At 39.5% G+C, this 11,935-nt stretch overlaps 1 non-coding gene across 1 annotated transcript; it reads right to left on the bottom strand.

Annotated features, from left to right (window-relative positions):
- Positions 1 to 5,194: 5,194 nt before the first annotated feature.
- LOC114816764 lies at positions 5,195 to 5,332 on the bottom strand. Its single transcript, XR_003764571.1, has one exon. It is a non-coding gene; the product is annotated as a small nucleolar RNA SNORA7 (small nucleolar RNA).
- Between the last annotated feature and the right edge of the window lie 6,603 nt (positions 5,333 to 11,935).

Here is an 11,935-nt window from a genome sequence, read left to right as displayed (position 1 = left end):
AAAATTATCTTTGATTTACTAGCTTTGTTTTACAAGTTTTTATATGAGGGCCGTTTTCTTTAGTTTACTGGGAGAGGGGAAGAGAGAGAACATGCAAGTGAAAGGGAGAATATTGAAGTAAGAATACATACAATTTTTCCTAGTTCTCAGAGTTTAAATTAAAGCCTGCCTTTATTGTACTTTTTTCATTTTTTTCCAGAAAATGTTTAATAATATTGATTTCTAAAGCTTTCCCTACTTGTAAACACAAACAGAACACGAGGAGTTCACTTTCTCATCTCAGATTACATCATTTTTGTTTCCTTTCATGTTTGTTTGCAACCCAGTGGATTATGGGAAACTTTTCAGGGGCAGAATGATTATTAAAGCATTTTCTCCTTTGAAATCTTCAGGCAGTTCTTTTATTAATGCTCTTCCACACATTAGAAAAAACAGATAGCAAAGTTTACTACTGTAAAATATGAAATCTCCTCTAAAAATCCTCCTGATTCTATTTCCAAAATGCCTATTTCACAGAGACTAGCATCTTTTTGCATTCATGTTTTTAAAAGCTTCTTTAGGATGTTCCTTGATGTGAATAATTTAAATTAATTCCACTATTTACACAGGATAAACAATTGCTGTATCTGGCTATATGATTTTTCTGCTTTTCAATGATGCTCTGCATTACCATGGCACAGAGGGGTTATGATAGAAAGACCCCTTTTTAACAGAAAAACAGCCTACATGTGAGACTTGGTGCTTGCAAATTACTAAGCTGATGTGAGAAGGGAAGATAATATCTATTCCAACTTGGACACATATTTACAGGAAATTTCATAATTTCATCCATTTGGTACTTGAAAATGACTTTTTGTGGATTTAGTATCTGAAGACATAATAGGAAACATGACACAGTATATTTAGGTGTTACTGTGAATTGTAAATACCGGTTGCCACAGGATCCAGAAAGAGGTTCTTCTGCAGGAAAGGCAGAGAAAATTAAGTTAAAAAAGGAAGCAAAATTATATGGGCTGATTCTACTTTTTATGTGCATGTGTAGAATTCTCTAGTTGCTTTAACAAAAGATAGCTAAGAATGTGATTAATTTCAAAAAAGTTACTGAGGAAGAGAAGAAATAACATGGCTTCCATTTCTGACCCTGGAAAACATTTAATCCTCAAGCATTTCTCTTGTGAAAAAGAGCAACTACAGTTGAATAGTAGATCCTCTAAGATTCATGCACTGAGCAGTTACTCCAGAATTTCAAACTGCCAAGTAGCCAAACTAAAGTTCTGATATTGGTAGGTGGAGCAGGAGTGGCCAGAGGAGTCGCTGGAAATTCAGATTAGGAAAATTAGACAACAGCACCAACTAAAATGAAGCAAATGGGATAGAGAGAAAGATGGATTGGGAGAGAGAGCCATAACCTGGCTCTACCATTTGTCTGCTCTGTGACCTTGAGCAAGTCACATAACTTTTCTGTGCCTCAGTTATTTCATATGTAAAATGGGGATTAAACCTGCGAGTCCTGTGTGGGACAGGGACTGTGCCCAGCACAATTATCTTGTATCTACTCCAGTAATTAGAAATAAATTTGTTGGGTTTCTCCAAAGTGGCAAACAACCTTACTTCAAGTCCTCTCACCCTCTCCTTTCCACCCCCTCCCCAACACTCTAAAAATTTCCCTCTCTCTCCACCTTCAAAATCTGACTTTTACATTTTTTCCCATTTTTCCACAACTCCCATGTGTGCCCCTTCCCTCCCACATTCCTGAGTCTCCTTTCTCCCAATTCATACCTTATCCATTGCCCCTTCAATCGAACTACCCCCTGGCTTTTGGGGCCCTTCTTGCAGGATCAAAGAAAGGTTGTAAGCTCCTTGAGAGCAGGAGCTGTCTACTAATTATACTGTAATCTCCCAAGTGCCAACTATAGCAATCTGCACATAGTAAGTAGGAGAAGTACCTTGGCCTACTAGAAAGAATGTGGGCCTGGGAGTCAAAGAACACGAGTTCTAATCATGACTCAGCCATGACTGCTATGTGACCTCGGGTGAGTCACTGAATTTCTCTGTGCTTCAGTTTCCTCATCTGTAAAAAGAGAATTGTATACTTCTCCTCCCTCCTACTTAGACTATGAGCCCCATGTGGGACAAGGACCATATTCAACAGGATTAATTTGCCAATCCCAATGCTTAGAATAGTACTTGGCACACAGTAAAGGGAGAAGCAGCATGTTGTAGTGGACAGAGCCTGCGCCTGGGAGTTGGAAGATCATGGGTTCTAATCATGGCTCTATCACTTGTCTGCTGTGTGACCTTGGGCAAATCATTGAACTTCTCTGGGCCTCAGGTAACTCATCTGTAAAATGGGACTGTGAGCCCCATGTGGGACAGGGACTGTTTCCAATCTGATTTCCTTGCAGCTACCCCAGCACTTAGAATAGTGCTTGACACATAGTAACTGATTGACAAATACCATCATTATTACTATTAACAAATACCATAATGAAGTAATTAATCAGTACCATTGATGGTTTTTTATTCATTACTACTTTCAATGGTTTTTGTCAAGCACTTGGTATGTGCACAGCATTGTACTAAGAACTGGGGTCGATACAAAATAATCAGGTTGGACACAGTCCCCGTCCCACACAGGCTCACAGTCTGAATCCCCATTTTGCAGGTGAAATAACTGAGGCACAGAGAAGTTCATGAATTGCCCAAGGTTATGCAGCAGGTACATGGTGGTTACACAGTAAAGTGGTAGAGTCACAATTAGAACTCCTGGCTGTGAGGGGGAGATGATGGATCATGGGGATGAAGTTAAGGGGGAGAATGCATGGGAGCTGTGGGGCAATAGAACTACACAATTTAAAAGCTGATGCTAATAATAATAATTATGGCACTTTTAAGCACTTACTATGTGCCAAGAACTGTTCTAAGTGATGGGGTAGATACAAGTCAATCAGATTGGATACAGTTCCTGTCCTATATTTGGCTCACATTCTTAACCCCCAGTTTTTAAGGCTGAGGTAACTGAGGGACAGAGAAGTTAAATGACACACCCAAGGTCATGCAAGACAAGGAAAGGTTCTTGTGAGAAGTCATGGGGGAAGGAAGGGAGTCTTTGACCAAGGAGTCAAGGTGGGCCAATAGAACAAATTTACTCTGCAAAGAGGGAAAACCTGCCTACATATAAAGAATCACATCCAAGTGCCCAATTCTTCTGCTTCAGGTCTTTCGTCAATCCTAACGGTCCTGTCTCTGCTTTCTTCTGGATGGGACTAGCTTGTCCTTCCTGCATGCAATTCACCTGTGTCAGACACTTCAGAGTGCTAGCAACTGTGGTGGAATGGTGTTTGACTCTGAAGGTTTTTGCCTCAAGAGACCGATGAGGTCTTGCTAAATCTCAACTTGGTTTTCACACAGCTGAGTGATCCCATCAATCTCCCAAAGCAAAACCTTAGGTGTATAAGACTCGAGTCAGATTAGGCAGGCCATAAGACTGGAATTGACATTTCAAACAACAACTCGGCTCCATCAGTCATGGGACACCATCTTTGTCCAGGTGGCCTCTCACCCCTTATGAGTCAAAGAAACAAGCCCACAAAAAAAAAGAAAAAAAAAGAAAACCACCAGTCTAAGCAAGAGAAAGACCTTTCCGGTCCATATGCCTGATTTGAGTGCATCCATCCCAGCCTTTAGTATAGTGCCTGGCACACAGCAAGTGCTTAACAAATGCATAGCCTAGTGTATACATCACGGGCCTGGACATCTGAAGGACCTGGATTCTAACCCCAATTCTGCCACTAGTCTGTTTTGTGACCTTGGACAAGTCATTTTACTTCTATGTGCCTCAGTTGCCTCATCTGTAAAATGGGAATGAGGACTGTGAGCCCCATGTGGGATATGGACTGTGTTCAGCACAATTTGCTAATATCTACCCCAGTGCTTAGTACACTGTCTGGCACATAGTAATCGTTTCACAAATGAAACAGTTATATGTCCCCTCTCTGCCTGGATCTGAATCCAACTCTCACTAAAGGATTGGACTTGTTTTTTTTTAATGGCATTTATTGAGCTCTTATAATGTGCCAGGTACACTAGTAAGCACTGGGGTGGGTATAAACCAGTCAGGTTGTACACAGTCCATTTCGTACATGGGGCGATCAGTCTTTGCCCTCATTTTAATAATAATAATAATCATGATAAGAATGGTACTTAAGTGCTTACTTGGTGCCAAGCACTGTTCGAAGCCCTGAGGCAAATTCAAGTTAGGTTGGATACAATCCCTGTCCCACATAGGACTCACACTCCTAATCCCCATTTTACAGATGAGGTAAATGAGGCACATAGAAGTGAAGTGATTTGCTCAAGGTCACAGAGCAGAAAGTGAAGTCAGGATTAGAACCCAAGTCCTTCTGACTCCCAGGGTTTTGGTCTATCCACTAGGCAATGGTGCTTCTTTACCATTCAACAGGTTTTCAGTGTAGAGATTGTACTTCCACTTTCTGAATCTATTGGTCTCTAATACTTTACACAAGCCCATTAGGGGCTCACACAAATATTATGTTCCAAGACCACAGATCATATCTGGCTCTTCAAGGAAAACCCTAATGATTATTCAGCAGACATGAGTGTTTCATACAACCGTGATGTACAAACCAGATGAAGGCACAGTGGGGTCTGTTGCTTACAGGGAAGATATACCATTCTATGGCCACAGATTGCATCCATTCCTCTAGACTGTAAGCTCGCCGAGGGCAGGAAACATGTCTACCAACCCTGTTACAGTGCACTCTCCTAAGTACTTAGTATGATGCTCTGAGCACAGTAAGTGCTCAATAGATATGATTGATCAATTTCTTAACCACCGCAAGGCATGCTTTTGGCTTCTGGGGAAATGAACAAGAGAGTGTGAATGGCTCAACACCTCCACGCAAAACAAATCAAATGCAGGCCCCATTGAGGGTGGAATGCCTCATCTTTTCTCACCTTATGCTCTAGAGTCATCTCTGATTCATAACCACTCGTGGACTCATCTCTCCCAGATCACACTGCTCTCCATCTGCAATCGTTCTGGTATTGTATCAAGAGAGTTTTCTTGGTAAAAATACCAAAGTGGTTTACCATTGCCTTCTTCTACACAGTTAGTTTGAGTCTCCAACTCGACTCCCTCCTAGGCCACTGGTGCCCATTGTAGGTGAGTTTCGAGTGTAGTAGATTGCCTTCCACTGGCTAGCCACTGCCCAAGCTAGGAATGGAATAATTATGCCTCTACTTGACTCTCCTTCCCACAGCCGAGACTGGTAGAGTAGTAGAAACTCTCCAGATGCAATTCTGAGAGGGTGTGAATGCCTAACACCTGCAGGTAAAAAAAACCAAAAACCAACAACCCTCAGCTGGTTAGGTTTTGGTCTCTGAAGAGGCAGCAGTGCCCTGGGTGTTTGGGACCTCACTTGAGACCTTAATTTGTTACTAGATAAGATAGCAGTTAGAAGAAACATCTCTATTTTTTTAATAAACTGGCAATAATTGAGTTATAGGGATAAGAATGGAAGTATAGAATGAAAGTATAAGAATGTGGAGACAGTGTTAGTTGTACTGCATATAAACCTCGACCATCATAGCAACTTATTTACAAGTAAATGAGAGGAAAGAAACTGGAATTTTCCTTCCTTTCTCATATTGGCTACCTTTGAGGTTTTCATACAAGTTGTTAGGTCACTTTCAAAAAATAGAATAATAATGTATTCACTATGCAAGGCACCATTTCCCTTGAAATTAAAAAAATATATTTATTTAGTTTGTGCACTTTTTTGGACTGTACATTAACAATAAAGCTGGAAATGTAAAGGATGGGCAGAAAACTGAGGACAATGCTATAATTGAATTATCCCAACCTCCAAAACCATTCAAAAATTTCAACAATCTACTAAATTTCAAGAATTTTAAGTAAAAACTATAGTAAAATTCAAGAATTGTACATCTTAGCACATTGTAAGACCTGAACAAATGCCACAATTTTTCTCATTTAGTAAATTAATCAGACTCTTAGCGTTCCCAAAGTACCTGATTAGACAGAAAACCTGTCTACCAACTTTATTATATTGTACTCACCCAAGCACATAGTTTAGTGCTCTGCATATAGTAAGTGCTCAATAAATATGATTGATTGATTACCACTGCTAATTAAGCAGAGGATTCTCAACAAAATGTGATTTTAAGAAATATTCCACATGAAACTTAGCTTTATGGGTTGTGCTCTAAGATAAACAATATTTTTTAGGTGCTTCCTCCTTTTCTTTGTCTTTCCATTTCTCTTTTTCTCTCTCTGCCACCTCCCTTTTACCTCTTCCCTCCCTCCGTCTATCTTTCTCTTCCCAAAAGCTAAAGGAGTATGGTGGTCCTTTCTCAAATTTCTGAAAGGAAATAACCCTGTCAGAACAGAAAGTTCTAAACAACCCATATCCTGAAAGCATTGCTTTGAAACTTTGTTTAAGTAAAACATCTTTAGTCCTGGCTTTGGTAGATGATCTAAATCATTGAACATATGGCTGTAAGATGTGAGGTGTATAAATAGAAGTAAATGCCCCATCTGCTGTTATCTTCTAATCCAAATCCAATATTTCAAAGAAAAAACCACTGAACCAAAGAATTAACTTTTCAGGTTTGTTAATTAAGTGGCTGCTTATTTTAAAGAATAGTCTTGTTAAGCAGAAACCTGCACATGTTCTTTTTGTCTTCTTCCATGTTAATATTGTGAAATTGAATTAATAATGATCTCCTAGTTATTTCTCAGGAGCCCAGAATCAATGACTTTGCCAGCAATTACAAATGAAGTCAAAGAAGTCACTGAAGGACTGATTTTGATTTTACAATATTCAGGTTCATCGCCCATTAAAAGATCCATTAAAAGTCTATCAGGCTAATTTAAGTGGGTAAATGTAATAGAATGCCATTGGAAAATATTCTTTAAATTAAAATTAGAGAATTCTTACCTATGCTTTAGATGCGGTTATTCAAAAAAGGAATGGAGTATTAATTAAAAACAGTCTAAGATATTTATTACTGAGTGAATTTAATTTAAACTCTTTGTTAAACAGAGAAACCCACATAAAATGTGGATGGGACTTTGATTCACTATACCCTGATTTCTTGACTGTAAAATCTGGAATTTTTTATTACCCTGGTGTAGGAGCCATGGTTTTTGGGGAGTTATGCTCTGGGCCTGGAGAATGAGCTATGGAATCCCAAATCACCTCTTTCTAAAATGGTCAACCAGAGACCCTCCAAGCTGCACCATTCATGGGATCTGCTCTATCAATCAGTTAACGGAATATAGTGTGCACTTACTGTGTGCAGGGCAGTATACTAAACTCTTGAGAAATAGTGTTGCCTAGTGGTAAGTGCACAGGCCTGGGAGTCAGAGGACCTGACAACCATCATAGTGCACATGTCTCATCTTGTCTTATGTTGTCAGGTTGTCTTTGATTCACAGTGACTCCTTGGACACATCTCTCCCAGAACACCCCACCTCTATCTGCAATCGTTCTGGTAGTGCATCCGTAGAATTTTCTGGATAAAAATACCAAAGTGGCACACCTTTACCTCTTCTGTGTAGTAATCTTGAGTCTCTGCCCCCGATTCTCTCCCACACCACTGCTGCCCAGCACAGGTGAATTTTAACCTGTGGCAGATTGCCTTCCACTGTAGCCACTGCCCAAGCTAAGAATGGAATGGGTAGGTCTCAGCTTGACCTTCCCTCCTGTAGCCTAGACTGATTGAGAACTGGAAACTCTCCAGGTGTGCTCCTGAGAGGGGAGTGCTCATATACATATCCTTCTACTTGGGGTTGCTACTATTGCCTGTAGTTTCTCTTAAACTCTGTCTTCTTTGCTAGACTGCAATCTCCTTGAGATCAGCGATCATGTCTCCTGACTATATTCTACTCTCCCAACCCTTAATTCAAGGTATGTACTAAGTAAATGCTCAAAAAATACTGCTAATTGATTGACTGATGGATGGAAGGATAGATTTCAGCCAAAGTTTAGATTCTGTGAAGGCTAGATATGCGAGATTGAATTTCATTCTTAATTTACATAAAAAAACTCTCATTAAATGTCTTCCTCATTCGTTCACTGAAACAAGTAGACAAAATCTGCATAAAAAGGATTTTCCATGAAGCTGATGTGCACAGTCATTTCTGGGATAAGAAACAAGATTTTTAGGATAAGGAATGAAATTAGAGAAGCATCATGGCCTAAGAAGAAGCAGCTTGGCTCAGTGGAAAGAGCACGGGGTTGGGAGTCAGAGGTCATGGGTTCTAATCCTGGATCCGCCGCTTGTCAGCTGTGTGACTTTGGGCAAGTCACTTAACTTCTCTGGGACTCAGTTACCTCATCTGTAAAATGGGGATGAAGACTGTGAGCCTCAAGTGGGACAACCTGGTGATCACCTTGTAACCCCCACAGCGCTTAGAACAGTGCTTTCTGCATAGTAAGGGCTTAACAAATACAGACATTATTATTAATATTATCAATGGAAAAAGCAAGGGGCCTGGGAGCCAGACGATTTGAGTCTAATCCTGGCTCCACATGTCTACTGTGTGATCTTGGGCAAGTCACTTAACTTCTCTGTGCCTCAGTTACTCATCTGCAAAATGGGGACTAAGACTGTAAATCCCATTTGGGACAGGGACTGAGTCCAACAAGATTATCTTTAACCATCTACTCCAGCACTTAGAACTGTGTCTGACACAAAGTAAGGACAAATACCACAATGATTATTATCATTGCTATTAGTAAAAATAATAATAATAACAATAACTTATTTCACGCTATACACTTCCATTTCCTGGCCTTTGTCCTATCACATTATGAGGGTTGCAAGTGGATTACAGAAACTATTTCAAAAAATAACAATTCAGATGATTTTGTACACTTCCAAGGAAAGAGAACAAATATTATCCATCATCAATGCCAGGACTCTTTTAGAGATTGCAAATTTCTAAAAGTACCAGGTTCTAGTTTCCCAGGTTTCACTTGGAGATTTTAAGTGTAAGATAAGGGCATGCTTTTTGCCAATACCTTAAACCAAACTGCTTGCTAGTGACAGTGTCCATTAATACTGACAAATGCAATAAATGTAATGCTTGCAGAATTCTTTTTCTTTGGATACACTAAGAATTAGCGTGGCACAATCTACCTTTAGATATGTAGCCCCTGTTCCAATGAGTAATGTATGCTTCAGTAAGGATGCTCGAGAAAGATAAAATGTAGCTTTATGCATGTAAAACAATTTTAGAAACTTGAAAAACAATAAAATCTAGGCAGTACTCATTAACATATTCTTTTGAATTTTGTTCCATACTAGAATATTCAAGGATTTTCTTATGGAATGTCTTGAAGATTGATAGGCTGTTAGACAGAGTTATGTTTTCCCCATAATTTAGGACTTCTTTTTTCTTTAAGTTTAGTTTTAACATGAACGTTTTACTATAGTTTTCCTGAGGAATATTGCAAGAATAAATAGGAAGGGATATCTCAACCAAATGTAAAATATAGTAATGAGAAACACAGAATCAGTTTATGTGTTTCTCTATCATCCTCTATAATTCAATGTCATCCGTATCCAGCCAGTGTAAGAAGGCTTTGAATATGTTAAACACTACAGTTTCATTTGCCTCAGTTTAAATCAATCAATCATTTTCATTGAGTGCTTACTGTGTGCATTTGGGAGAGTACAATATAAGAGAGTTGATAGACACCCCCCTGCCCACATTGAGCTTGCAGTCCAGATGGGGAGACGGGCACTGATCTAAATGAAAAAAAAATTACTAATGTGTGCATAAGAGCGGTGGAGCTGAGGGTGGGGTGAATACAGGGAGCAAATCCAAAAGCAAAGATAATGCAGAAGGGAATGAGAGAAGAGGAAATGAGGGATTAGTCAGAAAAGTTATCATAGAGGAGATGTACTATCAATAAGGCTTTGAAGGTGGGGAGAGTCATCTGTTGGATATGAAAAGGCAGGGAGTTCAAGGCCAGAGGCAGGACCTGGGCAAGGGTTTGGTGGCGATATGGACGAGATCAAGGAACAGTGATAAGGCTAACATTAGAGGGGCAAAGTCCATGGGCTGAGTTGTAGTAAGAAGTCAGAGAGGTGAGGTAAGATAAATAGGGGGCAAGGTGATTGCTTAAAATCAATGGGCAAGGAGTTTCTTTTTGATGCAGAGGTGGAGGGGGAACCACTGGACTTTCTTGAGAAGTGGGGAATCATGAACAGAATGGTTTGTAGAAAAAGTGTTCAAGGCAGCAGAGTGAAGTGGGAGACACGATAGTCAGCAAGATGGGTGATGCAGTAATCAAGGAACGATTAGATAAATGCTTGTATTAACATGGTAGCAATTTGGAGAGGAAAGGGTGACTTTTAACAATGCGGTTTAATTTTGTAGCGATGGTTAACATAAGCAAATCAAGCGTATCCAAGTTTATCATCTTAGGGTGGAATCTGCAAAGTGACACCCTTCTACATTAAACCCCAGAAATTACAGCTGGAGTATGTAGGAATATTCAGTTCCAAGTATTGGCAAGGATAGATATGTCAGCCTAGATAACATGATGGCCTTTTTGAGAATAAGAAACATCTATCTGTTTATTTTCTGTAAGAGAAAATATTTTAGATCTCTAAGAGAGGTTGAAAGAAGCATTTGGAAAATTAATTTGTGCCTATAATTAGTGAAAGTAGAATATTTTTAACTGTGCAAGTTTATAAAATCTAATATAGAGTGTTAAATGGCACAGTGAGTTATACGTTGGGCTAGTCACTTCTGGAAAATTAAGTTTGAATTTGGTGTAGGTCAGAAATGAAATGAATTATATGGTACTCTCTACTAAAGATTCTCCCTGGGTCAAAATGGTATCTCAGTTGAAAAATCATTTCTTATAAGAAACTAGTATCTAGGTCTCTGGGGAGAGTCTGGAAAAATAAGCTAGTGGACAAAGCAAATTGGAAAGGGTATGATTTGGGCCATAGGAAATATGTTTATAAATTTTTAAATGCAGCCTGATTCTTCACTAAATTTCCAAATAATTCCATTATTTTCTGGCTCTGGTTTGTTTGGTTTTGCAAAAGATAAGTCTGTTTTTTGTTGCAGTCATGACTGTTCTTTGTGTGTGTGTGTGTTTAATTTTCAGAGTATTTCTAAAGTGCTTACAATGTGACAAGCACTGTTCTAAGCACTGAAATAGACACCAGTTTATCAGGTTGGACACAGTCCCTCTCCTACATGGAGCTTGAAGTCTAAGTGGAGGGAGAACAGATATTAAATCCTCATTTTACAGATTAGGAAACTGATGCACAGATAACTTAAGTGACTTTTCCAAGGTCACACAGCAAGAAATTGGCCGAGCTGGAACTAGAACCTTGATTCTTGGCTCTTTCCAATAGACCATGCTGTTTTCCCCTTGATTGTCACAATAAAGTGGAAATTTTCATGGATAATGCTAATAAAGGTGGTATTTGTTAAGCACTTACTATGTTCCAGCCACTGTATTAAGTGCTGGGGTGGTTACAAGCAAATCATGTTTGACACAGGCCCTGTCCCAGGTGGGGCTCACAGTCTCAATCCCCATTTTACAGATGACATAAGTGAAGGTCATCAATCAGCCAAGTGGCAGAGAGGGATTAGAATCCATGACCTTCTTACTCCCAGACCAGTTCTCTATCCACTACACCGTGCTGCTTCTACTAGCTGTCTTTTAAAGGAGTGTCACTGGGCTCAGCAGTGCTGGAAGAAGAGTGTGGATATACAAACAAGGTCTGTTCCCAACCAGAAGAACCCCAAGATCTACAGGAGCTGGTGCTATTGGATGTTTAGGTTTATTCCCAAATTCAAAAACTCTCAGTGTTTTTGTCTCTGCTGGACAGGTGCAATTTTACACAGTAAGTGCTC

The sequence above is a fragment of the Ornithorhynchus anatinus genome, chromosome 14 (assembly GCF_004115215.2).
Source record: "Ornithorhynchus anatinus isolate Pmale09 chromosome 14, mOrnAna1.pri.v4, whole genome shotgun sequence".
Taxonomy (NCBI): Eukaryota; Metazoa; Chordata; class Mammalia; order Monotremata; family Ornithorhynchidae; genus Ornithorhynchus; species Ornithorhynchus anatinus.
Note: the sequence above shows the minus strand (reverse complement) of the source record. Positions and strands in the feature narration are given on the sequence as shown.